We start from the raw sequence: 27307 nt of genomic DNA, 5'->3' as shown, positions 1-27307 counted from the left end.
TTATCGCCGTTTTAGCGGCAGTTTTCGGCGATAATTTTATCTCCTGGCTTGGTAATATGCCCCCTAATTTTAGAAAAACTTTTCAAATAGATACCCACATATCAGCGTGCACAGAGTGTACATCTAGTTTGCGGCTGATCTGAAATCCGGTCATATAGTCCCTTTTGCTTTGACTGGAACGTGCATTGAAAACCAAGCATGTCTTCTTTTGGCCTTCTAAGGTGAATTTTACAAAAGTACTGTGAATACTGTACTGGTATTTTCACAACCAGAAATAACAATAATTTGGTAAATTCTAATGCCAGATTGCAGGAATACAGTGGTTTTCCGAGTCAGACTCTGAAGGAACCATTAGAATTAGTATTATTGTTGTAATTCGAGTTACCCCACATGATTCCTTCAGCAATTCCTAATTTCAGGCTAGTTTCACGCTCAAAAAATGTGTCTCTGAAAAATAAATAACTAATGACCCAAACACCCTGCACCTTTTCTCCCAGGGTGTGGGCGTGATTTGTTTTTCTGCTCCTCACCACCAGGTTTTATCCAGCGGTGGCAGGCAGGAACAAGCATTGGCATAGCCAATAGGTCTCGCCTTTGGGACCTTATAAGTGTTTAGCCAGAGCCAACAAATCTATGATCTGAACCTGAAACATTTTTTGGCTAGAAATGGCTCAGTAAAGATGGACGTCAATCTTCTTTCTCTCTGGTTTATGTCAATTGGGCACCAAGGGTGGTTGGTGGTGGGAGTAGGGGTTTGAAATGGAAGAGCAAGTGCAGAGGGGCACACTCACAACCAGGGCCTCTAGGTAAAACACGGACAAGGAGAGCCATCACTAGCAATATAAATCTGAAAGGAACAGTAAATTGTTTGACTTACACCATTCATGTTTGCTTTACCAAAGCTTGGCAACCTAAGTACATTCTATTCAAGTATTTGACTTAAGGCACATTAATTTGCACTATGTGATATTGAATATAACCAAACAGATTACATATTCTAAGGTGCGTGAGGTCATCCAGATTCAATTATATGTCTATCACATTTAATGTGACAAAATTAAATAAAAGAATTTCAATGAATAGATCCTGAACATTAATTAATTTGCATGTCATATTATATATAATTTAAAAGCAGTGACCCTGTGCAAGGGACCTTCCCACCACAGTTAATATAAAGAACATTTGAGAGTACACCATTATACCTTGCATAATCTCGTGGTTCATCTGATGGCAATAGCCCTAAAACTGTAACCTTGCAATGTAAGCATGCACTTGCAGCGCTCTGAGATGAGCTCAAAGTGGAATGCGGCGCTATAAAAAGAACCACTAATATTCAGACTCACCCCAGAGTAATATGTGAATCTATATAAAAACATGAATACCTGCACAACTGCATAAATGCCTGGCCTTGTCACAACACCTCCCCTGGGGCAAGCTGTGCAGGTGTCCCGCCCACCGACGCCTGACCTAGCCTCGCGGGGACCGAAGGCTCGCGGTTTTATGAAGCAAAGTAATGAATCTCCGAACTTGGGGTTTGCTCGCCATGCATGCGGATTCTATTGACTCCAGAGTTTGCGTGTTTAACCCCTTTGCTGTTTAATTGCTGGGCCTGAAAGGCTTTCCACCACAGTTTAAAGTGAATTCGGTCAGATGCAAGCCAGCTGCCAGCAGCAGAGCTGTGGCCTAGGTTCAAAAATGCCAAAGTCCTAGAGCAGACACCACGCCCCCTTTCCACCTCTGCTGTGAAAGCACTGGTGTGGCAAAGCAAACCTGTCTGTTGTGTCCTGCGAGACATGTTCTAGTGTCTCACCAGGCACTGACTTAGTAGCCACTCCCCTATGGGAGTGGGCACACACACACACCCCACACCCATCCATCACCGGCGTCACGAGTGACGTGACCCGGCTAATAAAGGGGCCTGAGTGCACGTGCTCGTGGCCAATTCTACAACCTAACTATCCATATCTGCGTGGTCAATCTCCAGGCATGAGGGCCTAGGGCCCCCAAACATTACATTGGCGACGAGGGTGGGATTTGCCCGCATGTGTGCAGCCACCGTTTTGAAGGTGGTTGAGGGGGAGAATGCTACCCGTGTGGAGGGCACCCCCTGCAGCAGGTGAAATTCGGCAGAGCGCCCGCTGGGCGTGTGAAGGGCCCCGAGGTGAAAGTGAGGCGGCGGGAGCCCACCCCGCATTGGAAGAGCCTACTGCCCATGTATCCGGCGATGTAATGCCCTGGGAGGGCAGAAGAAAAGGCGGAGTGAAGGAGCCAGTGGCATGACCCCTGCTACCGGCCTGCTAAGGCTCCGAATGAAGAAAGCAGAGCGGGAGCCCACCCCGCATGTGATCTGCCTGCAAAACCCGGCAGGCTTAAGGTGAGCTAGCGGGTTACGGGAAGAGAAGCGAGGGGGTGCCCGTGTAAAGAAGAGTGGGAAACGCCTCCCTATGCCCATGCAATGAGCCCTGCATCTGCCATCCAACGAGGGAAGGGTGGAGTGGCGCGAGGCAGCTGCGGACAGTGGGAGACCCGCTGCGAGTGAGGAAGAGGCACTGGAGATTCCCAGGCGGCAGCCCGTGCAGTGAGAGGGCCTGCTGCGAGGGGCGGGAATAATTAGTGAGCGCCTGATCCCCGCATATAAAAAGTGAAGAGAAGAAGTAAGACACTGTGCCGCCCAGGCAGGCCTCAGGGAGCTGAATAGCTGAGGAAGCCAGCTGCCGGGGCGAGAGAAGTGAAAGAAGCGTCCCATCTACTGAGCAAGAGTGGGCACAATGTACATGGCCCGCACAGGCAGTGAGGATATGTGCTAACCTGCCTGCTTCACCCTCCCACCCTGGACCGACTGAACTACACAAAACGAAAAGAAAGAAAACTTACCGGGAGCTGAGAGGATATGCTGCTTTCGGTGAGAGTGCCTCCTGAGCTGTGTGGTGGGCAGCCATCGGAACCGCAGGAAAATAAACCAGGCCGCCCGCATGGTGAGAGATCCCCAGCCGAAGACTATCACTGCGCACCAAGTTCCACTGAAAATGGGAATGTATACCAGGCAGCATTCACTGTCGAGGACAGAAGTGTCTGCATCTCGGGGAGCACCAGGTTGGATAGAAGGCAGCACCCCCGAAAAGTTGCCCTCAACTCCTCTGCTCCACGACACTCGCTTAGGCAGGACAATATACAGCACCACGGAACCGGTGGAGGTTCTAGAAAAGAAGGAAAACGGCCGCGACTACCATAGTAAGCCCTGCAGCGCCACCTAGTGGCTTCTTTCCAGTACCATGGGTTGGAAGAAATGACTGGCTATAGGCAAAATGGAGCACAGGCAACTGACTGCTGGGGCTGATGTTCAGAGGCAAATGGAGAGGCAGCAAAATCAGTGTTTTATTCTGGAAAAATATATAGATATATACATGACAGCAGTGAAAGTAAATAAATAAAATATACAAACACAACGGCAAAAGTTTATGGAGAACTGGGCATTGTTAATGGGAGAGCTCTGTGCTCACCCACATAGCTGACCAAGAGAGGCAGCTAATTCCTCTCCAGAAGAAAATATTAAGATGATAGGAGGACAACAGAGGAGAGGGACCATAAAAATAAGCGCCACAGCAAGAGCAGTCTGCTGAGTACAACACTAATGTGGCTAGGATGTGTAGTGCCCAGAGCTAGCTAGTGATGTCAAGCGAGTGCTGAAAGTAACTGGGGAGGAAAAAGAATGCCAAGGCCTGTGATGGAGAGAGCAGTGATACCCGTGGCCACAGGTTGTCTCTGCAGCAACAGGAACAGCACAAGAGACACAGCCAAGACTGAAGAAGAGTGCACCACATGCCCCAAGGAGCTGCCTGAAGAAGGAGCACCCAAGATTAGTGGCTGCTCGCCATGCAGCCGAGAAGAGCAACTGAAGTTTCGCCTCAGTGGTCCGGAGACCATTGAAGTTCAACGGCCCCATTGGCCTTGTTAGAACATGGTGCATGTCATTGCACCCGAAGAAGAAGAAGAGTGGAAATCGTGTCACCCCGAAGAGCTGGACAAACGCAGGGGTGTCAAAGACAACGAGACGAGAAGTACGAGGACTCGTAGCACCACAAGCCAAGACCACCTCCAAAGACACCTGACAGTCACCAAGGCGGACCGACGGCCCTGGCGACAGCACCAAGGGAGAACCACACGTAAGCCGCAGCAAGCGCAAACCGCGTTGCTCCCATCGCTTCACAGTGAGACCGTCCAGCCCGAGTGTCGGCACTCGGAGTCGATTGGCATCCCTGCTCCTGACCGCAAATGCCAACGGTGCAAGACAAGATTCAGAAGAGGCAGTCATGTGGCTACGACGTCCATCCAGAAACTTCCTCTCCTAGTTAATCATCGCCACCTGTCGTCCAGGCCCAATGGCAGCTACGTCATCAGTGCCATGTGCCTGACACCGCACTCAGCAAGATATGTGGAAGTGTAACCGGAGGGTCTGCACCAAGAATCAGACAACCAGCTGAGGTCTGAAGGGAAGTCGTGAGTGGCAGGGTCGGACGATGAAGAAAACCCAAACTACAACAGGAGTGAGTCCTGACACAGTGACAGCAAGGGAAGAGGGAGATAACCTGAGAAGGAACTGGCAACCGCACAGCGGGAGTCCGAGAGTAAGCCGCACAGCCTGCGCGAACAGAGTCTCGAGCCCTACGTTTCTCAGCGTATCCATCACCCCTTCGTCATCAAAGTCCCAACAGCCCAAGAAGTACAAGTACATGCATGTAAATGCCTCCCCAGACAACATGGAGGTACCTGGCCACTCCCTGCCTCAGGTGATCGACTCCAGACTAGACATCTGCATCCATCAAGGCAAGTCATCACCCGCCGTTGTCCCGATTCACCACATGGCTGGCAACGCTACCACGTCAGTCTTCATCAAGTGCATCTATCGACATCATCTCGGATACACATGGAATGGAGTCCTACAATATTGCCAAACTAGCCAACAGGAAAACTCAGAGGCTACCGGCTAACCGGGTCTGCACCTGAACTGCGGCAGAGAGAGCATGTCCTGACCAAGACCCATACACCCTTGAGGTTTGTGCGAGCGACTGGCTACTGGCTCATTGGCGGTTTGCAGCTGCCCCCAGCCGGCACACACGCAGCCCCATCGCAGCCTACCAGCGGTCCTGTGGCAGACCCGACGAAGGGCCTCCCCAGGCGGGAGAGCTGGAAGAGACATTGCCCCACCAACAAGACACCGGACACAGCAAGACAGCCTAAGAGAGACTTCAGACGATACATAAATAATCCAGTGAACTTTCACCATGGACTCCGACCATGATCTTGACGCACCCAGTTATTGAACTGTTGTTAATCACCACATACCATCCTCAAGGTCAGTGAAAGGAATCCATCTGGGACCAAAGGGCATGATTCCACCGACATACTACTAGAATGCAACTGACATCTCCAAGCAAGCGTTCGTGTCCTGAATCACACAGGTTAAATGATGAGTGCCCACTGAGATCGTCCTGCTACAGTCGGAGTCACCGGTCCTGGTCTGCTGTCTTCTGGATGCCTGACCCGAGAAGCTGATGGACTCTGTGGTGTATATTTCATTGTCATTTCTCCCTACAGGTTGGACTAGAGAGCTTTTTGTTTTATAAACATTTTGGAGGAATGTTGTGTCCTGCGAGACACGTTCTAGTGTCTCACCAGGCACTGACTTAGTAGCCACTCCCCTATGGGAGTGGGCACACACACACACCCCACACCCATCCATCACCGGCGTCACGAGTGACGTGACCCGGCTAATAAAGGGGCCTGAGTGCACGTGCTCGTGACCAATTCTACAACCTAACTATCCATATCTGCGTGGTCATTCTCCAGGCATGAGGGCCTAGGGCCCCCAAACATTACACCTGTCGAAGAGAGCAAGTGTGTGTGGAGGGGGAGGGCTCTGCAGAGAGCCTGGGCAGCCCGCTCTGCTCGACACAGTAGTGTGAAGCCATACGGTAAACTCAATGGCCTTGACACGAGCCACAAGCTCTAACAAGCCGAAATGTTTACATACTGATACTCCAGCGCCTCAAATATCCTTCACATTCATGAGGCGCTACAAATAGCAGAAACGCCTGCTGCCACTCACAGGTAAGGTTCAGTTGGCAAGGCCCTTCTGAACTGCTGCCCCCTTGTAAAGTGTGCTTGTGTTCTCGTTGGTTACTGCATCTAGATTGCTAAAACGGCGCGTGCACTGAAAGAGAGTCGATAGCAAGTGCGCAACTTTATGTTCAGTTCAGCTCACTGATATTTGTAATTTTAAAACTGTTCAATTAATTAACTACACTTCGATTTTAATGTAGCCGATACTAGGTAGGTAGAAAAAAACTCTTTCATTTAATATGACCTGCTATTTTCAGCACTTAAAAATCCAAACACTGCCACGTTAACTGCTAAAAAAAAAAACTGTTACAATTATGGGAAGCAAATTAGTCATATTCCACCCAGCAGACATAATTGCATCGACAATCCGACAGCAGCACAATAGCTCCTAACCACAAATAAAATAATGTTTAGTATCTCACAGCACACACTATTATAGCTAAGTGGCCTCGCGGCACGTGACGTGTGACATCTTCAGTCAATCTGTTTTTTTTAAGACCGCTGCTTACGTGGATTTGTAGTTCCATGGACATTGTTATAAGTGTCGGTGTAATTAATGATGGGCACAACACAGTGACGGTAAGGGTGCAGCTTCGAATGTCCTATCTGATTTTGATAATACCATTCAGCCCATTTCCAAATGTTCTAAGTGCAAGACTAGCACATAAACACACACAGAAGCTCGTTTTAGTCGGTACCACATGACTGGGGCTGCTAATAAGGAACTTACCTTCACATCCCACTGGCATGATTACTACAGAAATTGGCAACAATTGAGCACAGCCCTGGATACGGTGGAACAGCTGGAGATGTTCGTAAGGCAGCGAAATGCAGGTTATCTGGGTATATCGTGGTGGCGGCCGCGGTTTGTTACAGGCAGCTCATGTAGCCGTAACGAACATCACAGGAAAATAAAGGAAGCAATTGTTTTTAGGAGTATTTTGCTGGGTATTTTTCCGGGAACGAGCAGGGGCCCCATATGTTTGCAAGTTAATTACAAACATATGGTGTCAAAGCTCGGTCCCGAAAGGAAATCGCCAGACATGCACGCGTAGCCATTAAAAGCAATGCAATGCGTGCATGTTTTTGGCAGTAAAGCTGAAGCGATGGCTAAAGGTCTTTTCCTAAGCAACGCATGCGCTCTGCTAGGCGAGACCTAAAAAAGGACATGATGACTGATTGAATGTCCTCTTCTCCACTGGCAGAAGAGCGCTCTCTACCGATCATGGTGGCTGCTCTGCTGAAGGCACTGAAGCTTTACCAAATGGGTGCCATATTTATTGCGCTTGCTTGTCAAATTATGTTGTTTTTTTTCAACACCTGACAGTAACTTCACCCCATGATGGATTCTTTGTCAAGGCTTTCTTTGGTTTTATTTCTGCCAGTCTGAAAAATGTTGGAATATTGCTGTAAAATGCACGAACATTGTAACTCTTTCCTTCCAATTGCATGGCTACCAGTGTTTACTCTTAGCTTCCTTCAGCAGTAAATCCAGTTATTCATCCGGACATAACTTTGAAACGTAGGGCCTGATTATTCACAAGGGTGAACTTACACCTCTGTGTAAATGTACGACGATTGTTTGCTATTTAGAAAGATATTTTACTAGTGGTATCTTGCGACTACGGAGTCTCGGCAAATAAAAAGGTATGGCAGCCCTATCTTTTTAAATGCGTAGACCAGTCGCGGCCGGCATTACTCGCGGGTGGGGGGCGGGGGTTTAATTTTAAATAAATAAAAAAATTAATTAACTTACCTTCACAGGCCATATCCGGTCCCGCATCGTCCCGCGCTGTCACTGCTTCTACACAGGAAGCAGGCAGCCTCCCTCCCCTCCCCTAAGCTTATCACTATGCTGCAATGGCAGCGTTGTGATTGGTTGGGATGCAGACCACGCAGGCATCTATGGGAAGGCCATTTTCTCCTTGTAGGCTGCAGCCTACATGGAGAAAAGGGAGAGTGTGTATGACTGGTTTGGTCAGCCCTGGGGCTGACCAAACTGTCAGCGCCCTCAGAGTGGCCTCCAGCAGGACAGCCCACCCCGCCCACCGCCAACCAAACCCTTCTGCTTTCTCACAGTGCGAGAAACAGAAACATAAAATGGTACTTATAATACCATTTTATGTTTCTGCTTCTTGCACTGCGAGAAAGCAGTTGGGCAATGCTCCTCCCCCCACATGGAGGAGCCGCCCCTGGCTGAGACTCTGCAGTTGCAAAGATACTACTAGTAAAATACCTTACTGAATAGCAAACAATTGTAAACATACACAAAACGTAGGTTTACCATTGTGACTCACACCCATATTTTCTTACAGGAGAGTGTGAAGCAAGGATTCACTTAAAACGATGCCATTTTTAATCAAAACCATTCCCCAGCATCATTACTAATTCAATCAATCAACAAGTCGGTAAACAGACATAATATCGAATTAAAAATATCGCCAGGACAGAATATCGAGTTTTTAATATAGAATGGACAGAATATCGAATTGCCAAAATATAGTGGTGAAGAATATCGAAAATCAGTAATATCGACAGCCATAATATAGTTGTTAAAAATATCGAATTTTTTTATAGTGTTGTAAGTGTTAGTATATGTGTTAAAAGTATGTATTAATTTTGGAATGTATGTTTGAATATTTTTAAAGTAATGAATTTTATGTTATTTAATTTTTGTGTAATTTAATTCCGTAGCGGGTTGTGGGTTTATAGGGGATTAGGGTGGGAAGTAATTTAATTGTTATTAGGTAATTATTAATTGGTATTGAAAATTAATTGGTTATTTATTAATTATTAATTGGTAAATAATTTGTATTAATTGGTAATTAATTTGTATTATTGTTTAATTGCTAATTATGTTAATTGTATTAATTTATTATTTGTAGCGGGTTGTGGGTTTATAGGGGAATAGGGTGGGAAGTAATTTAATTGTTATTAGGTAATTATTAATTGGTATTGAAAATGAATTGGTTGTTTATTAATTATTAATTGGTAAATAATTTGTATTAATTGGTAATTAATTTGTATTAATTCTTTAATTGCTAATTATGTTAATTGAATTAATTTATTATTTGTAGTGGGTTGTGGGTTGATAGGGGAATATGGTGGGAATTAATTTAACTGTAAATAATTAATTATTGAAATAATTTTTGTATATTGCTAATTAATTTACTCTTAATTAATTATTAATTGGTATTCATTTTATTTATTAATTTTTGGTATTGAAAATTAATTGGTCGTTAATTAATTATTAATAGGTAATTAATAAAAAAAATTATAGGTATTTATAATTAATTAATTATGAAATATTGTGTGATTGGTAATTAATTTTTAGTATTTTTTTGGCTATTAATAATTTATTTATTTTTAATAAAATATTAAATTATTATTTTCCCTACTATTGCACTCACTGGAGTGGGAATAGTAATTTTTACCCCTACGCCATCTGACGTTTTCCCTACTTTTGCACTCACTGGAGTGGTAATAGTAAATTTTGCCCTCCCGCTATCCAACGCTTTCCCTACTGTTGCACTCTCTGGAGTGGGAATAGTAATTTTTACCGCTACGCTATCCAACGCTTTCCCTACTGTTGCACTCTCTGGAGTGGGAATAGTAATTTTTACCCCTACGCTATCCAACGCTTTCCCTACTGTTGCACTCTCTGGAGTGGGAATAGTAATTTTTACCCCTACGCTATCCAACGCTTTCCCTACTGTTGCACTCTTTGGAGTGGGAATAGTAATTTTTACCCCTACGCCATCTGACGTTTTCCCTACTGTTGCACTCACTGGAGTGGGAATAGTTAATTTTGCTCTCCCGCTATCCAACGCTTTCCCTACTGTTGCACTCTCTGGAGTGGGAATAGCAATTTTTACCCCTACGCTATCCAACGCTTTCCCTACTGTTGCACTCTCTGGAGTGGGAATAGTAATTTATACCCCTACGCTATCCAACGATTTCCCTACTGTTGCACTCTCTGGAGTGGGAATAGTAATTTTTAGCCCTACTCTATCCAATGCTTTCCCTACTGTTGCACTCTTTGGAGTGGGCATAGTAATTTTTACCCCTACGCTATCCAACGCTTTCCCTACTATTGCACTTACTGGAGTGGTAATAGTAAATTTTACCCACCCGCTATCCTACGCAAAAAATATTGCATATTTTTTATTAATATTACGTTAATATATGTTTTTTTTTTATTTTTACTTACAATAATTATTTATTAATTTTAAAGTTATTTAAGTACTTTTAAGTATGTTTCAGTTAATTATATGTTTTATTTAATTAATTTTACATGAATTTTAAGACATTTAAAAAATTCAATATTTTGACTAACTATATTTTTTACAACGATATTTCGGATTCTATATTTTTGTACTTACCTGTTTGGAGATAGGGCTTCGATATTTTGACATTCTATATTTTTACTTCGATATTTTGGCAATTCGATATTCTCCTTCTCGATATTTTGTCAGTGATCCAACAAGTCATGTTGTTCACCCATATTAGAGACTGGTAAAAATGTGCCCTTCTCATGTTCAAGGAAAAGGGAGCTGTTTAGCAAGATAACAAAAAAGTGTACGATAAGTTTTACTTACCGCTATGAGTCACCTCTTATTAAATCAAAATAAATCCCTCGGGAAAAAGAAACTCAACAGCTCTCTATAGGAGTTGGAAGAAATTGATGGACTATTGGACAGCCATGCATTGATTTGCACTCACTGCCCAGACACATTGGTGCCGATTCCGATCCGGGAAAAAAAAATACCGTACGACTCGCATCCGTATTTTTTTACGTACGAGTCGCACAAGTACCGTACAAACTGCCAAGTACGATTCGCATGGGAAAAACTCCATACGAATCACATCCGGAAAAGTCCCCCACACGTCCTCGGGTCGGAAATCGTGTCCGACACATCCCCGGTCGATTTACCGTACGAATCTGAAAAATGAAGTCCGACCGCGCAAGTACGATCACTCCCGTCCTTTCGATTTCACAACTGTATGCAAAAATAACCGTGCGGACCAAACACCCACAGCAAGCTTGGAGACACGTGCCCGCATACGCGCCCAACACCCCACCACAGACCCCGCATGTACGTGCAAAATGACCCCCCGGCCGCGAATGTATGCGCCCAACCCCCACCCGTGTATGTACGAACCGTACCCCCACCCATGCATGTATGGAGCGTACCCCCACCCCACCAGTGTATGTACGGACCGTACCCCCACCCCACCCGTGTATGTACGGACCGTACCCCCACCCGTGCATTATTTGAGCATACCAACACCCTGTCCGTGTATGTACGGACCGTCCCCACACCCGTGTATGCATGGAGCGTACCAACTCCCCACCAGTGTATGTACGGACCATACCCCCACCCCACCAGTGTATGTACGGACCGTACCCCCACCCGTGCATGTATGGAGCATACCCCCACCCGTGCATGTATGGAGCGTACCCCCACCCCACCCATGTATGTACGGACCGTACCCCCACCCGTGTATGTACGGACCGTACCCCCACCCCACCAGTGTATGTATGGACCGTACCCCCACCTGTGTATGTACCGACCGTACCCCCACCCGTGTATGCATGGAGCGTACCAACTCCCCACCAGTGTATGTACGGACCGTACCCCCACCCCACCAGTGTATGAACGGACCGCGCCCAACCCCCACCCGTGTATGTACGAACCGTACCCCCACCCGTGCATGTATGGAGCGTACCCCCACCCCACCAGTGTATGTACGGACCGTACCCCCACCCCACCCGTGTATGTACAGACCGTACCCCCACCCGTGCATTAATTGAGCATACCAACACCCTGCCCGTGTATGTACGGACCGTACCCCCACCCTTGTATGCATGGAGCGTACCAACTCCCCACCAGTGTGTGTACGGACCATACCCCCACCCCACCAGTGTATGTACGGACCGTACCCCCACCCGTGCATGTATGGAGCGTACCCCCACCCGTGCATGTATGGAGCGTACCCCCACCCCACCCGTGTATGTACGGACCGTACCCCCACCCGTGTATGTACGGACCGTACCCCCACCCCACCAGTGTATGTATGGACCGTACCCCCACCTGTGTATGTACGGACCGTACCCCCACCCGTGTATGCATGGAGCGTACCAACTCCCCACCAGTGTATGTACGGACCGTACCCCCACCCCACCAGTGTATGAACGGACCGTACCCCCACCCCACCCGTGTATGTACGGACCGTACCCCCACCCGTGCATGAATTGAGCATACCAACACCCTGCCCGTGTATGTATGGACCGTACCCCCACCCGTGTATGTACAGACCGTACCCCCACCCCACCAGTGTATGTACGGCCGTACCCCCACCCCACCAGTGTATGTACGGACCGTACCCCCACCCCACCCGTGTATGTACGGACCGTACCCCCACCCGTGCATGAATTGAGCATACCAACACCCTGCCCGTGTATGTACGGACCGTACCCCCACCCGTGTATGTACGGACCGTACCCCCACCCCACCAGTGTATGTACGGACCTACCCCCACCCCACCAGTGTATGTACGGACCGTACCCCCAGCCCACCCGTGTATGTACGGACCGTACCCCCACCCGTGCATGAATTGAGCGTACCAACACCCTGCCCGTGTATGTACGGACCGTACCCCCACCCGTGTATGCATGGAGCGTACCAACTCCCCACCAGTGTATGTACGGACCGTACCCCCACCCCACCAGTGTATGTACAGACCGTACCCCCACCCGTGCATGTATGGAGCGTACCCCCACCCGTGCATGTATGGAGCATACCCCCACCCCACCCGTGTATGTACGGACCGTACCCCCACCCCACCAGTGTATGTACGGACCATACCCCCACCCATGTATGTACGGACCGTACCCCCACCCGTGTATGCATGGAGCGTACCAACTCCCCACCAGTGTATGTACGGACCGTACCCCCACCCCACCAGTGTATGTACGGACCGTACCCCCACCCCACCCGTGTATGTACAGACCGTACCCCCACCCGTGCATGAATTGAGCGTACCAACACCCTGCCCGTGTATGTACGGACCGTACCCCCACCCGTGTATGTACGGACTGTACCCCCACCCCACCAGTGTATGTACGGACCGTACCCCCACCCCACCAGTGTATGTACGGACCGTACCCCCACCCGTGTATGTTCGGACCGTACCCCCACCAGTGTATGCATGGAGCATATCAACTCCCCACCAGAGTATGTACGGACCGTACCCCCCACCCCACCAGTGTATGTACGGACCATACCCCCACCCCACCCGTGTATGTACGGACCGTACCCCCACCCGTGCATGAATTGAGCGTACCAACACCCTGCCCGTGTATGTACGGACCGTACCCCCACCCGTGTATGTACGGACCGTACCCCCACCCCACCAGTGTATGTACGGACCGTACCCCCACCCCACCAGTGTATGTACGGACCGTGCCCCCACCCGTGTATGTACGGACCGTACCCCCACCCGTGCATGAATTGAGCGTACCAACACCCTGCCCGTGTTCGTACACACCCTACCCCAGGCCCACACACCAGCACCCTCACCCAACATCGGGCATGTACGAGTCGTACTAAGCCATAGCAAAGGACAGCACTGTACAACAACATGGCCCATGTACGCACCGTACAGAGGCTAAAAACACTTCTACTAAACCAGAACCAACCAAAAAAACACAAGGACAGTCAATCCGAGGCACACAACACCACAAAACAAATCCAACAAGGCCAAATACATCCTATACACTGACCTGCAACTGACAAACAGAGAAACAGAGGCCCAAACCACTACCACTTCTTATAACACACCCACCCAAAGTTCAAACACAGCCACACCCACAAATGGACCAATAAAAAGGCCCAACACACACACACCATGATCCTTTGCAACAGATCCACTGCTGCCAGACCCCAGAGACAACGCACTGCACCATACTTCAACCATCAATACACCTTACACTTGCACTCCTTCACACAACCACCATCACAAACACACCCTCATCACATTCACACACACACCTGCACACCCACAACCATCCACACCCACACCCATGCACACCCCCACCCCCACAACCATCCACACCCACACCCCACACCATGCCCACCAACAAGAATCCAAAGTTCACAAAGGACGAGCTGGAGTCCCTTGTCGACGAAATCATCAGAGTCGAGCCACAGCTCTTCGGAACATTGATCAGACGGACCAGCATATCAGAAAAAACTGCCATGTGGGAGAGGATAGTCAATTCCGTGAATGCTGTTGGGTCCACCAGAAGGACCAGGCATGAGTGCCAAGCCAGGTGGTACGATCTGCGGAGGACGGTCCGCCGCAAAATGACGGACGAGCACAACCAGGCCAACATCACTGGAGGAGGGCCGCCCCGCAGACCCGTACACTACCATCCCTGGGAGGAGAAGGTGATGGCCACGCTGCCGCCGTTGATAGTAGACGGACTCGGGGGAGTCCGAGAGCCTGGTGAGTACACAAACAACTCACCTCACATGGGGGTAACGCCATATACAACCCAAATACCAATCATGCACGCAACCCCCCCCAAGGCCAGCACCGGACACAACCACACTCCAAAAACACACACATGCCACTAGTGCCTCCATGCCCCATGCCCCAAGCAAGGCCATGCCAAGTCACAGGCCACACAAAACACCAACACAAGACAGGATGTCCCTGATGCCGGGAGGGTGGGCCTCAAAACTAACATAGAGCAACTCTTAAGCACACAACAATGCCCTCAGCCCATATGGCTTAGGGCACAGCCATACAAACAGTGTGTCCCCACACAGTACAGTTTTGCCTACTAATGGTGGCCGCGTTGCAGGACGACATGGGTATGAAGGCACAATTTGCACATAACAGCAGCCAATCAAGACGCAGCACACTGAAAGAGTCTCAGCACACTCCGTCACAGCAGCAGTGCAGATTCAGACACTACGCCCAATGGGTGCCCGCAGAGAAGAAACAAACCCACATGAACAAGCCAATGGCCTTTGCAAGACCTGCAAACTGTGTGTGCCCACGAAGCTGGGCTGAGGTGACAGAGGGTGAAACACACAGGGAGGGAGAGGGGCAGAGAGAGGGACAGAGACAGAGGTGGACACAGGGAGACAGACAGAGGGAGGGAGGAGGCTGACAGAGGGAGGGAGAAAGGGAGACGGACAGAGGGAGGAGGCTGACAGAGGGAAGGAGAAAGGGAGACGGACAGAGGGAGGAGGGTGATAGAGGGAGGGAGAAAGGGAGACAGAGGGAGATGGACAGAGGGAGGAGGCTGATAGAGGGAGGGAGCAAGGGAGACAGAGGGAGACGGACAGAGGGAGGAGGCTGACAGAGGGAGGGAGAAAGGGAGACAGAGGGAGACCAAATCACCCTTGGGTGGTGTGGCCATGTCCGCTCGTCAGCAGGTGGACTGTGTGCATGTAGACAAGGTTTGGCAGTGCCTTAACCCCCCCTTCAACCTTTGATAAACACTAGGCCATGTGTCAATCCGTGTACGAGTACATCCGTGCTGCAGGCACAAACAGAACCTTACACCCAGTATACCCACCCACTGAGTTCGTCAGAACCCTGTCACAAATTGTTAAGTTACCTACCTGCATTATCAAATAGCATGGAAAAAACACAATTTGGCCACGTACAGTGCAATACGTAAGGCGGCTCTGCACGGCTTGCTACGCCCGCTCACTACACTGCTGACTGCGTTCCCAAAAGATGCATCAACTAAGATTGTGTCACACATAGGTGAAGTGTTGACAGCTGTGGCCAAGGGACATACCCATGCACAAGTGCACTGTGTGAGGAATGCTAGCCAAATCCAACCACCCAGAGGAACTGTACCAAATCAAAAATGAATGAAACATGGATGTCGCATGTGACACAATTAACACTGTCTCTCTCACACACAGGTCAACATCATCGATCTCCCCCCAACACTGGGGGGGAAGACTCACAGGACCAGGCTCTGCATGAAGAGGACACCACCGGCAGCGACGACTCTCACCACTCCGTGGATGACCCAGACCAACCTGGCCCCTCTGGTGTCCATCCACCTGCAGCACCTGCGTCAGGTACAACTGTGCCAACCACCACCCCCATTCCTGCCACATCCCAGGAGACACCCAGGAGCCCTGCCCGCACACAACAACGCAGCCAGTCTGTCCAGGAGGGACAAGGTTCTCCGGGCACCCAGGAGGAGGCAGGCGACTCCGCAAATGCCATCCCTCAGGGGTCCCGGAGACCCGATGTGCCCACAACGGTAGGCCAGGCGCAAGTGGGCAGGGGTGGTGGGAGTGGAGGACGGCGGAGGCGCGAGCCTGACCAGCCAGCTCAGGACCCGGCTATGGCACACATCAGAACCATCCTGGACGCATACCGGCGTGACTCCGGAGGCATCGCCCAGGTAGTGGAGACCCTCAATGAGATGAAGGCCCTGCAGGTTGAGCATCATGCCAGGATGGAGGCAAGACATGCAGAGCACTTGGCGGTGCACAGGGAACTGAGCCAATCCCTCCGTCAGATCGCCCAAAGCCTGGCAAACCCTCCCTGTGCCACCAGGCGTAGAGCAGCACCACACACAGGGAGGGAGGAGGAGGAGGATTCATCTGATGGAGCGTCCCTTGCACCGTCAAGCCAGGCGTCTGAGGGTCCCCGCAGGAAGGTGGGTCGTCCATGCAAAAGACCGTGAGAGTCAGCGGAACATCACCATCTCCCAGGTCACCTGGCCTGACACCTGGCCCTATGGCCCAACAGCAGCACAGCAGTAAAGGACATTCTCTGCCATATGGCCTTGCTGGTCACTGTCTGACCAATGTTGACAAAGACTGTGGCACAGACTCTGATGACTGTCAATGGCAAGGACACCAACTCCCCCTGTGAACTTTGGATTCTACACTCCCGCCAAGCACCTCTTGTCACCCCCCCAAACACGTACCCCAGCACTAATAAAATTCATCACAATCACAAGATGATGCCGTCATTTTGCATTATTCCACTACATGTGTGTGTTGTAAAGTCAAACCATGCCTGATTTCTGAATTAACTCCGAACCACCATACCCTGGGGTCTGAGTCTGGCACAGGACACACATGGGTCACAACGTACCATCCAAGACAGACATGGAGCACCATACTCACCCGTGATGGGCCCAACCAGCTGAGGGGGTGCCCGCACAACTGTGCCCACAGACCTATTTCGAAGAGCAACAGTCAAGCGCAGAGGTCAGGGATCATGTGGAGTGTCCTGGGGTGGGAGTCCCAGGTATGTGTAGACACGTGGCAGAACCATGTCCTGCATGCTTGAGTCAGGTGGATGTGGTGAATGGTGGGCCAGCCAAGGTTGGATGCATGGAGATGGCACAATTGGGTGTTGGATCACAGTGCCACAAGGTGTTGTGGGTGTGGGCTGCATCCTGAGTGTGTGCGTGGATTGAGAAGGTCATCCTGCAGCTGGCAGTGATCCACTCCCCCCATCTCTGTTGGACGTTGATGTGGCCTGGTCGCCGGATGTAGTAGCAGAGCTGTGCAGATGCACCCTGGATGTGGACAAGTATCATGGGATTTCTAACGCACATGTCTGTAGAGTGCAGGGTAGGAGTAGACACGGATGCCATAGTTGACCTGGGGGATGGTCTCCCTCTTGCCTTGAGGTGGATGGAACTGGGGATCTTGTGCATAATGCAGAGTGTGCTGCCGCATGAGGCACAGATGCTGCTGATCAGCATAGCACATGTCAGCAAGCAATCCATGATGGACACCAGCTCGTTTGCGTGGACACTGGGTGCCCTTGCAGCAGGGCCTGCAGCAGCATGCGCCATGTCAAGGAAACAATGCCACAAGTAGCACACAAAGACAAGGATCTCAGGAAGGAACCATGCAAAAGGTGTATGTCAAGGAAGGAATGTCTGGTTCAACATGGCACACACACACACAATGGATTCACATGCGGCACAGTGCCCGTCGTGGAGACTGACATGCCACAAAACCTACACAGCCATGGACATCATGCACAATACAGAATCTAATCCCTGACAAACAGCTTGCATCTTGCTACTCTACACATAGACTCATATGCACCATCTCTGAGAACAATGCCAGACATGCCGCATGCACAGTGGCAACAGACCACCATTGACAGAGATGAGGCACCTTGGAGGCAGAGGGACACCTTTATTACTCATGTGTGTCGGAATGCTAATGCAACTCTGTCAACACATACACAGGTCATGTGGATGAACACGTGGGACCAACACTGGCACCCCCCTTAGCACCACAGATGCTGGAAATCCATGGCGCTGGCACACAAGTGACGGTGTTAGACGGCGACCTCAGAGGAGCCCGGAAAGGGGGTCCTGACTTCCCTGAGTCCCACCCGTGTAGTATTGTAGCCGGGCACTGGCGAGAGATTCCCCAGGGGGAGGAATCACGCAACTAGGATCGTACTTCTGGCACCACACGACACAGAGAGACCACACTGGGTATTCTCAGAACAAGCTTTATCAAATAGGTATCACTGCAAATATGTACAAGGTGAGCACGGGCTCAAGAGTCTCGGAAAGGTAGGGGGTAGCGGGACTGTCTCTGGTAACGGTTAAAAGCAGGGACGTATCCGGCGCACAGCTCACAATCCTCGAGCTGGGGGATACGTGGTCGGAGTTGGGGTCCGGCGGGACCGTGAGAGTCTGGGGGAGCCGCGAGCCACTCAGCAGGGCTCAGGTACCAGTTCGGAGGTCTTACGTTCTTCAGGGAGCCGCGAGTCACTCAGCAGGGCTCAGGTACAAGTTCGGAGGTCTTACGATCTTCAGGGAGCCGCGAGTCACTCAGCAGGGCTCAGGTACAAGTTCGGAGGTCTTACGATCTTCAGGGAGCCGCGAGTCACTCAGCAGGGCTCAGGTACAAGCTCGGAGGTCTTACGATCTTCAGGGAGCCGCGAGTCACTCAGCAGGGCTCAGGTGAGTTCCAGTTCCAGGAGCCGCGACCACGTCAGCAGGCTCTCGTTGTTCCAGCGTCGAATCTGCCGGACAGTCTCAGAGCACCCCTTGTTATAGGTCGACCCTGCTTTGATGTCCGGAGTCTGCGCAGGCAGGGGTCTTGTCACCTGGGGGCCGCTTGTCGGGGTTTCCTGCTATTGTCTTTTGATCATTTCAGGGCCGGGTCGGGAGGAGTCCCAGACACCCAGCAGGCACGGAGCCAGCCCGCAGGGAGGCCGGAGGGCCGATCGAAACCCATCGTCCCAGGGGAGTTCAGAGGTGCGATAGAAACTGCTCCTCCCTCTCTCATCCCCTGGAAGCGTGATGTCCTCCAGCCGGAGTGGCGCCTCTAGGCCCGGGTCGCGCTGGGGCCGGGCGGCCATCTTGTTGCAGGGAGTGGGCACGCGGGCCCGGGGTGGCCGAAAGGAGAGAGGCCATGGACGGGGATGTCCGGAGTTGGCGCAGGTGTCCTGGTGGGAAAGGTCGGCTGGGCCGCGTGCTAGGGCTGCAGGCACCAGGTTTCGGTGGTGCGGGGGCACGGAGGGCCATCCTGCGAGGCCGGGTCCAACACGCGTCCCCCCCAGCTGAAAGCCGGAGAGAACTGCCCATCACCTTGGGGGGTTCTCTTCGCTGAGGCGGAAGAACCGGGAGAGGCCGTCCGCGTTGGCGTGGTCCGTACCAGGGCGGTGTTCTACGGTGAAGTCCATTCCCTGGAGGGAGATTGACCACCGCAGTAGCTTGGGGTTTTCTCCTCGCATCTGCATGAGCCATCGCAAGGGCCGATGGTCAGTTTGGACCCTGAAATGAGTGCCGAACAGGTAGGGTCGTAGTTTTTTGAGTGCCCAGACCACGGCAAAGGCTTCGCGCTCTATGGTGCTCCATTTCTGTTCTCGGGGTAGCAGCCGCCGACTGAGGAAGGCGACGGGGTGGTCTAGGCCTTGATCATTCACTTGGGACAGGACGGCCCCAATGCCATGCTCGGAGGCATCGGTCTGGACTATGAACTCCTTGGTGTAGTCGGGAGCCTGGAGGACGGGGGCCGTGCACATGGCCTTTTTTAGAGCATCGAAAGCTTCCTGGCAGGCAGCCGTCCATTGCACCTTCTTTGGCTGTTTTTTAGACGTGAGTTCAGTGAGAGGGCCGACCAGGCTGCCATACCCCCGAATGAATCGGCGGTAGTAGCCCGTGAGTCCCAGAAAGGCCCGGACTTCCGTTTGGGTGATGGGTGGGTCCCAGGCCAGGATGGCGTCGATCTTTGGCTGTAGAGGAGCGACCTGGCCACTCCCGACTTGGTGCCCCAGGTAGACTACGGATCCTTGCCCGATCTGGCACTTGCTGGCTTTTACGGTGAGGCCTGCCTGGCGCAGGGTGGTTAGCACCCTCCGGAGGTGTTGGAGGTGCTCACTCCACTCTGAACTGAAGACAGCGATGTCGTCCAGGTAGGCCGCGCTGAACTGTTCTAGCCTGGCCAGGACCCTATTTACCAGTCTCTGGAAAGTGGCCGGGGCATTTTTCATCCCGAAGGGCATCACGCAGAAGCGGTAGTGCCCATCGGGGGTGGAGAAAGCAGACCTCTCCTTGGCCCCTTCGGTGAGCGCAATCTGCCAGTAGCCGCAGGTGAGGTCGAAAGTGCTGAGGAACCGGGCGGCCCCTAGTCGGTCAATGAGCTCGTCGGCTCGTGGAATGGGGTGGGCATCGGCTCGGGTAATGTCATTGAGCCCCCGGTAATCCACGCAGAACCGGAGCTCGGGGGCGACACCGGGGGCTGCTGCCTTCGGAACCAGGACCACGGGGCTGGCCCAGGGACTGTCAGAGGGCTCGATCACCCCCAGGGTCAACATCTTCGAGACTTCGGCTTGAATACAGGACCGGACCCGGTCAGGAACCCGGTAGGCTCGGTGTCTCACCGGCGGGCTGTCCCCGGTGTCCACATCATGAACACACCAGTTGGTGACCCGGGGGGTCAGGGAGAAGAGGTCAGAAAATTGTCTGAGGAGCTGGCGGCAGTCCGCTTGTTGCTGGGCAGTGAGGGCTGGGGAGAGGTTCACTCCCTCCACGGAGCCATCCTGCTCCTTGACACACAGGAGGTCCGGGAGGGGATCCGACTCATCTTCGGCCCCGTCATCGGTGGCCAGCAGGAGGCTCAGTTCTGTCCGCACGAAGTGAGGCTTGAGGCGGTTCACGTGCAGGACCCGGAGGGGATCCCGAGGCGACTGGACGTCCACCAAGTAGGTGACTTGGCTCTTCCTCTCAACCACTTTGTAGGGCCCAGTCCATCGGTCCTGGAGAGCGCCAGGCTTCACGGGGGCCATGACCCACACCTGCTGGCCCGGCTGGAACTCGACCAGAGTAGCATTCTGGTCGTACCAGCGCTTCATTTCTTCTTGACTCGCCTCCAGGTTGGCCTCGGCCAGTTCTCGGAACCTCCTGGTCTGGTTCCGGAGGGCCAGGACATATTGGAACACATCTCGGGGGGTGGTCTGGGGTGCTGCCTCCCACCCTTCCTTAACCAAACTGAGGGGACCTCGGACGGGGTGCCCATAGAGTAATTCAAACTGGCTGAACCCTAAGGACTTCTGGGGGACCTCCCGGTAAGCGAACAAGAGGCAGGGGAGCAGGACGTCCCACTTACGCCGGAGGGGCTCTTCTAGGCCAGCGATCATCCCTTTCAAAGTCCTATTAAACCTCTCTACTAGGCCGTTCCCTTGGGGATGGTACGGGGTGGTGAACTTATAGGACACCCCACATTGTTGCCACAGGGACGTCATATACCTGGATATAAAATTAGTGCCGCGATCGCTCACGACCTCGCGGGGGAAACCCACCCTGGAGAAGATCCCCATCAGGGCCCGGCCCACCACGGGGGCCGTAATGGTGCGCAGGGGAATAGCCTCTGGGTAGCGGGTGGCGTGGTCCACTAGGACCAAGATGAAACGGTGACCTTGGGAGGTGGGGGGGTCCAGTGGCCCCACGATGTCGATCCCGACTCGTTCGAAGGGGGTACTGACGACCGGGAAGGGTTGGAGGGGAGCCTTGCGCTTCCCCCCACTCTTCCCACTGGCTTGGCACGTGGGGCAGGACTTGCAGTGTGCCTCTACCGCTGCTTTCATCTTAGGCCAATAAAAATGGGTCACGAGACGGCTGTAGGTCTTGTCCTGACCCAGGTGACCGGCGAGGGGGACATCGTGGGCTAAGCCCAGGAGGAAATCCCGGAAGCGGAGGGGTACCACCAGTACCCGTCCGGATCCCAGCTCCACTGATTTCTGCTCACTATACAGGATGTTATTCTCCCAATAGATTCGGTGCGTTCCGGTCTGGTCACCTGCGGCTTGGCCCTCGGCCTGGCGCCGCAGCCCGACCAGGGAAGGACAGGTGGCTTGCTCCCGGCAAAATTCTTCTCGGGTGGGCCCGCCCTCGTGGCGCCAATGGGCCAACTCGGGTAGATCCCCCAACTCGGGGACCGGGGCGGGGTCGGATGGTGCGGGTTCGTCGCTGGCGACAGACCCTTCCGATGGGGGAACGGGAGGACCCTCGGCGGGGACGGTGCTGGCTACTTCGACCGGGGTGCTCTCGACTTCTCTCCGGGGAGTGAGTCGGGCTGTCATAGATCGGGTGGTGGCACACACCCACTCGGGGAGTCCCATCATTCCTAGGTGGGCCTTGCGCTCTACGTGCTTCCAGGGAGAACTCTCCAGGTCGTTCCCTAAGAGGCAGTCGACCGGCTGGGAGGTTCTTACGGCCACCTTGAGTTTACCTATCACCCCTCCCCACTCAAATGGCACCAGGGCTACCTGACACATACTTTCCCTATTGTCTGCAGATATTACGGGGCAAAAGACATTGGGGAGGATCTGCTCCTCGGGAACTAGGTGCCTGAGGACACCGGTGATACTGGCCCCGGTGTCCCGCAGGGCCTCTACCTGGTGGCCATTGATCTTGACGAGCTGCCCATATTTCTGTGTGTTGGACGGTAGGAGGCTACCAGGGATCATTTCCCTATCTCCCAGGGATACTAGGGCCATAGCGGCGGGTTCCCACTCCTCGGCTTCCTCAACCTCCTCCCCCAGGGCTACGTTGGCTATCTGTCTCGCAGGGGTGACTTGGGTGGCCATGGGGCACTCTGGGTCATTGGCGTAGTGCCCGGGTTTCTGGCAACGAAAACATGTGACGGTCACCCGGTGTCCTCGTCTCCCAGGGGGCCCTGTTACTGGTGGGGGGGGCGCCGGGAAAGGTGGAGGTGGTGTCTTCGGGGGGCTAGGCTGGGACTCCCTCGGCCCTCCCTGGTTCCCTCCCCCTCTCTGGCGGGGTGGTCCCTGACTGGTTCGGGGGTACTCTCCTACCATGCCCCGGGAGACCCGGGTGTTGGTCCAGCGGTCGGCCTCCACGGCCAGCTTCCGGGGATCTGTGAGCTTGCTATCCAGCAGATGTTGACGTAGCTCTACGAAGCAGTTCGCAGCCAGATGTTCCCATAACATGAGGTCAGTGAGTTCGGCAAGGGTGGTGACCTTGCTGCCCTTGACCCACCCATCGAAGGCCCGACTAAAAAAGTTTACATACTCCACCCAGGTGGTGCCCGGGATCTTCCTGCAGTCCCGGAACCGTTGGCGGTACATTTCTGGGGTGAGGCCGTATCTTGTGAGGAGAGCCTCTTTCATGTGGCTGTAGGAGGTCTGCAGGGAGAGGGGTAGGTCGAGCAGGGTGTCCCTTCCTTCGCTCAGAAACCGCCCCCACAACCCCGCCCCCCAGTCCTTCTGTGGAATCCGATGGGAGGTCATGGCGACCTCGTAGGCCCGAAACCATTGCTGAATGTCATCGTTTTTATAATATTCTTTGACCACATCCTTGGGGATGTGGACCTTCTGTTCCGCTGGGGGGGCCGTCTCTCGGTTCCCCGAGGGCCTCCCGTCCTCATTTCGGGCCTTGAGCTCGAGTTCCTTTAAGCTCCGTTCGTGCTCCAGTTGGAGCTTCCTTCCTTCGTGCTCCCGTTGGAGCTTCTTTTCTTCCAGTTCGCCTTGTACGCGCATTTGCTCTACTGCTAGCTTTTTCTCCGCTAACTTCAATTCGCCCTCGATTTTGAGTTTGGCTAACTCGAGTTCATGACTGCGGCTTCTCTCTCTGTCCGCGAGCTCTTCCGGGGATAGGCCCCCGTCTGGTACGATGCCTCGCACCTGATTGCTACTGCTTTCACTTTGGGGGGGGTTCGGCTTCGTCGGGGCGCTCCCCCGTGCCTTCCGGGCGGGAGGCCCCGGTCTCCACCCAAGTTTTCAGTGCTTTCTGCAAGTCTTCCTTAGTGTTGAGGCCAGTGGTAGCGATTTTAAGTTCTTTGCAAAATTGTTTTAGCTCTTTGTGTGTGTATTCTTCCAGATGCTCCACCTGGAACACTCTGTTGGCGTTGGTTTCTGCGGAGCTCGTGGCGCTTCCTTCTGCCATCTTTGTTGGTCGTGCGTCCGTTGTTCACTGTACGATCTCTAGGTGATGGGCCCGAATCCCGTCGCTTGCCACCAATGTTAGACGGCGACCTCAGAGGAGCCCGGAAAGGGGGTCCTGACTTCCCTGAGTCCCACCCGTGTAGTATTGTAGCCGGGCACTGGCGAGAGATTCCCCAGGGGGAGGAATCTCGCAACTAGGATCGTACTTCTGGCACCACACGACACAGAGAGACCACACTGGGTATTCTCAGAACAAGCTTTATCAAATAGGTATCACTGCAAATATGTACAAGGTGAGCACGGGCTCAAGAGTCTCGGAAAGGTAGGGGGTAGCGGGACTGTCTCTGGTAACGGTTAAAAGCAGAGACGTATCCGGCGCACAGCTCACAATCCTCGAGCTGGGGGATACGTGGTCGGAGTTGGGGTCCGGCGGGACCGTGAGAGTCTGGGGGAGCCGCGAGTCACTCAGCAGGGCTCAGGTACCAGTTCGGAGGTCTTACGTTCTTCAGGGAGCCGCGAGTCACTCAGCAGGGCTCAGGTACAAGTTCGGAGGTCTTACAATCTTCAGGGAGCCGCGAGTCACTCAGCAGGGCTCAGGTACAAGTTCAGAGGTCTTACGATCTTCAGGGAGCCGCGAGTCACTCAGCAGGGCTCAGGTACAAGCTCGGAGGTCTTACGATCTTCAGGGAGCCGCGAGTCACTCAGCAGGGCTCAGGTAAGTTCCAGTTCCAGGAGCCGCGACCACGTCAGCAGGCTCTCGTTGTTCCAGCGTTGAATCTGCCGGACAGTCTCAGAGCACCCCTTGTTATAGGTCGACCCTGCTTTGATGTCCGGAGTCTGCGCAGGCAGGGGTCTTGTCACCTGGGGGCCGCTTGTCGGGGTTTCCTGCTATTGTCTTTTGATCCTTTCAGGGCCGGGTCGGGAGGAGTCCCAGACACCCAGCAGGCACGGAGCCAGCCCGCAGGGAGGCCGGAGGGCCGATCGAAACCCATCGTCCCAGGGGAGTTCAGAGGTGCGATAGAAACTGCTCCTCCCTCTCTCATCCCCTGGAAGCGTGATGTCCTCCAGCCGGAGTGGCGCCTCTAGGCCCGGGTCGCGCTGGGGCCGGGCGGCCATCTTGTTGCAGGGAGTGGGCACGCGGGCCCGGGGTGGCCGAAAGGAGAGAGGCCATGGACGGGGATGTCCGGAGTTGGCGCAGGTGTCCTGGTGGGAAAGGTCGGCTGGGCCGCGTGCTAGGGCTGCAGGCACCAGGTTTCGGTGGTGCGGGGGCACGGAGGGCCATCCTACGAGGCCGGGTCCAACAGACGGGTTACAGCTAAACACCCCCTGCTGCTCACGGAGAGCCTGCTATATACCATTGAGCCCCTAATGGGGAATTCACACACCATGTCAACCCGGTGCAACCCGTATGTTTCCGAGGCCAGTGTTACACACATTGATGGCTCCATCACAATCCCATTACAGATGACTGTCACCAAGTCTGACCATCAATTCAGGTGAATTCTGCTCCAGGTCATGTGCCCCATGGTGATTCTACATGTATGCTAAGTAACCAAACATGAACAGGAGCAGTGCACACACATTCAAAACAAATACCACTCCCAAAAAGCCGTGCTGCATCCCTTACCCGAAGGAGATTTTCAAACTTGTCCGTGCATGTAACGCTGATTCAGCACATGTTGCTGTGTTCATGAGGAATAGCAGGAGCACAACGATGCCACCAGCAGACAGCATGCGCAAGTACCTATGGATGGGAGACACACCAGAAGTCAGCCAAAAGAAGTACATCCGCATGCATGTGCATGTACTCGACACGTGTTAGGTTGTCAACATGCTAGGTGACAATGATGACTCTGGAAAAACATTCTTCTATTGCACCATCACTCGAGTGACACATCCAAACACACCTCAGACTCACTTGGAAGACATGCAGATGGACACACACATTGCAACACATGCCACACACAGCCCAATGCATGCACACTCAGACACTGGAACTCACCACTAAGCAAAGAAGTTGCGTATGAGCCGCATGTCCTCTGCCGCATCCTCCTCCTCCACATCACTTGCCTCGTGCCCAAGCCCTTCATCCTCCACGGGTGGATGGTCTTGCTCATCTGGATCCAGGATGAGTGGCACAGCTTTTTTCACTGCCATGTTGTGCAGCATGCAGCACACGAGGAATATCTTGCAGACCTTCACCGGTGCATATGGGAGTGCGCCACCGGTCTTGTGGAGGCAACGGAATCGGCTCTTCAGGAGGCCAAACGTCCTCTCTATCACTCGCCTGGTCCGCCCATGGGCGTTGTTGTAGCGGTGATCGGCAGTCGTGTGGGGGTTGCGGAGAGGCGTGATCAGCCATGGCATGTTGGGATAGCCAGCGTCCCCTACATGGAAACATCATGGACAAGAGTGGGTCAGGAGAAGCAGTAAGACAGGAAGATGACGTTAAATGCAGGACTGCCAGAGTATACCCACCAACAATACATGCTCGTTCGTTGCGCAGCTGCAGCATCATTTCAGGCACCCTGCTACGCCTCATGATGTACGCATCGTGTGCTGATCCTGGAAAACGAGCACAGACATGTGAAATCACCATGTTGGCAAGACACACCGCAAGGGCATTAATGGAGTGGTAATGCTTGCGGTTACGGAAGGCTACCTCCTGTGCCTGTGGTGGTACCAAAGCCACATGTGTTCCATCTATGGACCCAATGACATGGGGCATCCCTCCCAGGGCATAGAA

This window comes from Triturus cristatus, chromosome 5_2, assembly GCF_964204655.1.
Source record: "Triturus cristatus chromosome 5_2, aTriCri1.1, whole genome shotgun sequence".
Classification (NCBI taxonomy): domain Eukaryota; kingdom Metazoa; phylum Chordata; class Amphibia; order Caudata; family Salamandridae; genus Triturus; species Triturus cristatus.
The sequence above is the reverse complement of the archived record's forward strand: the minus strand, read 5'-3'. Positions refer to the sequence as shown.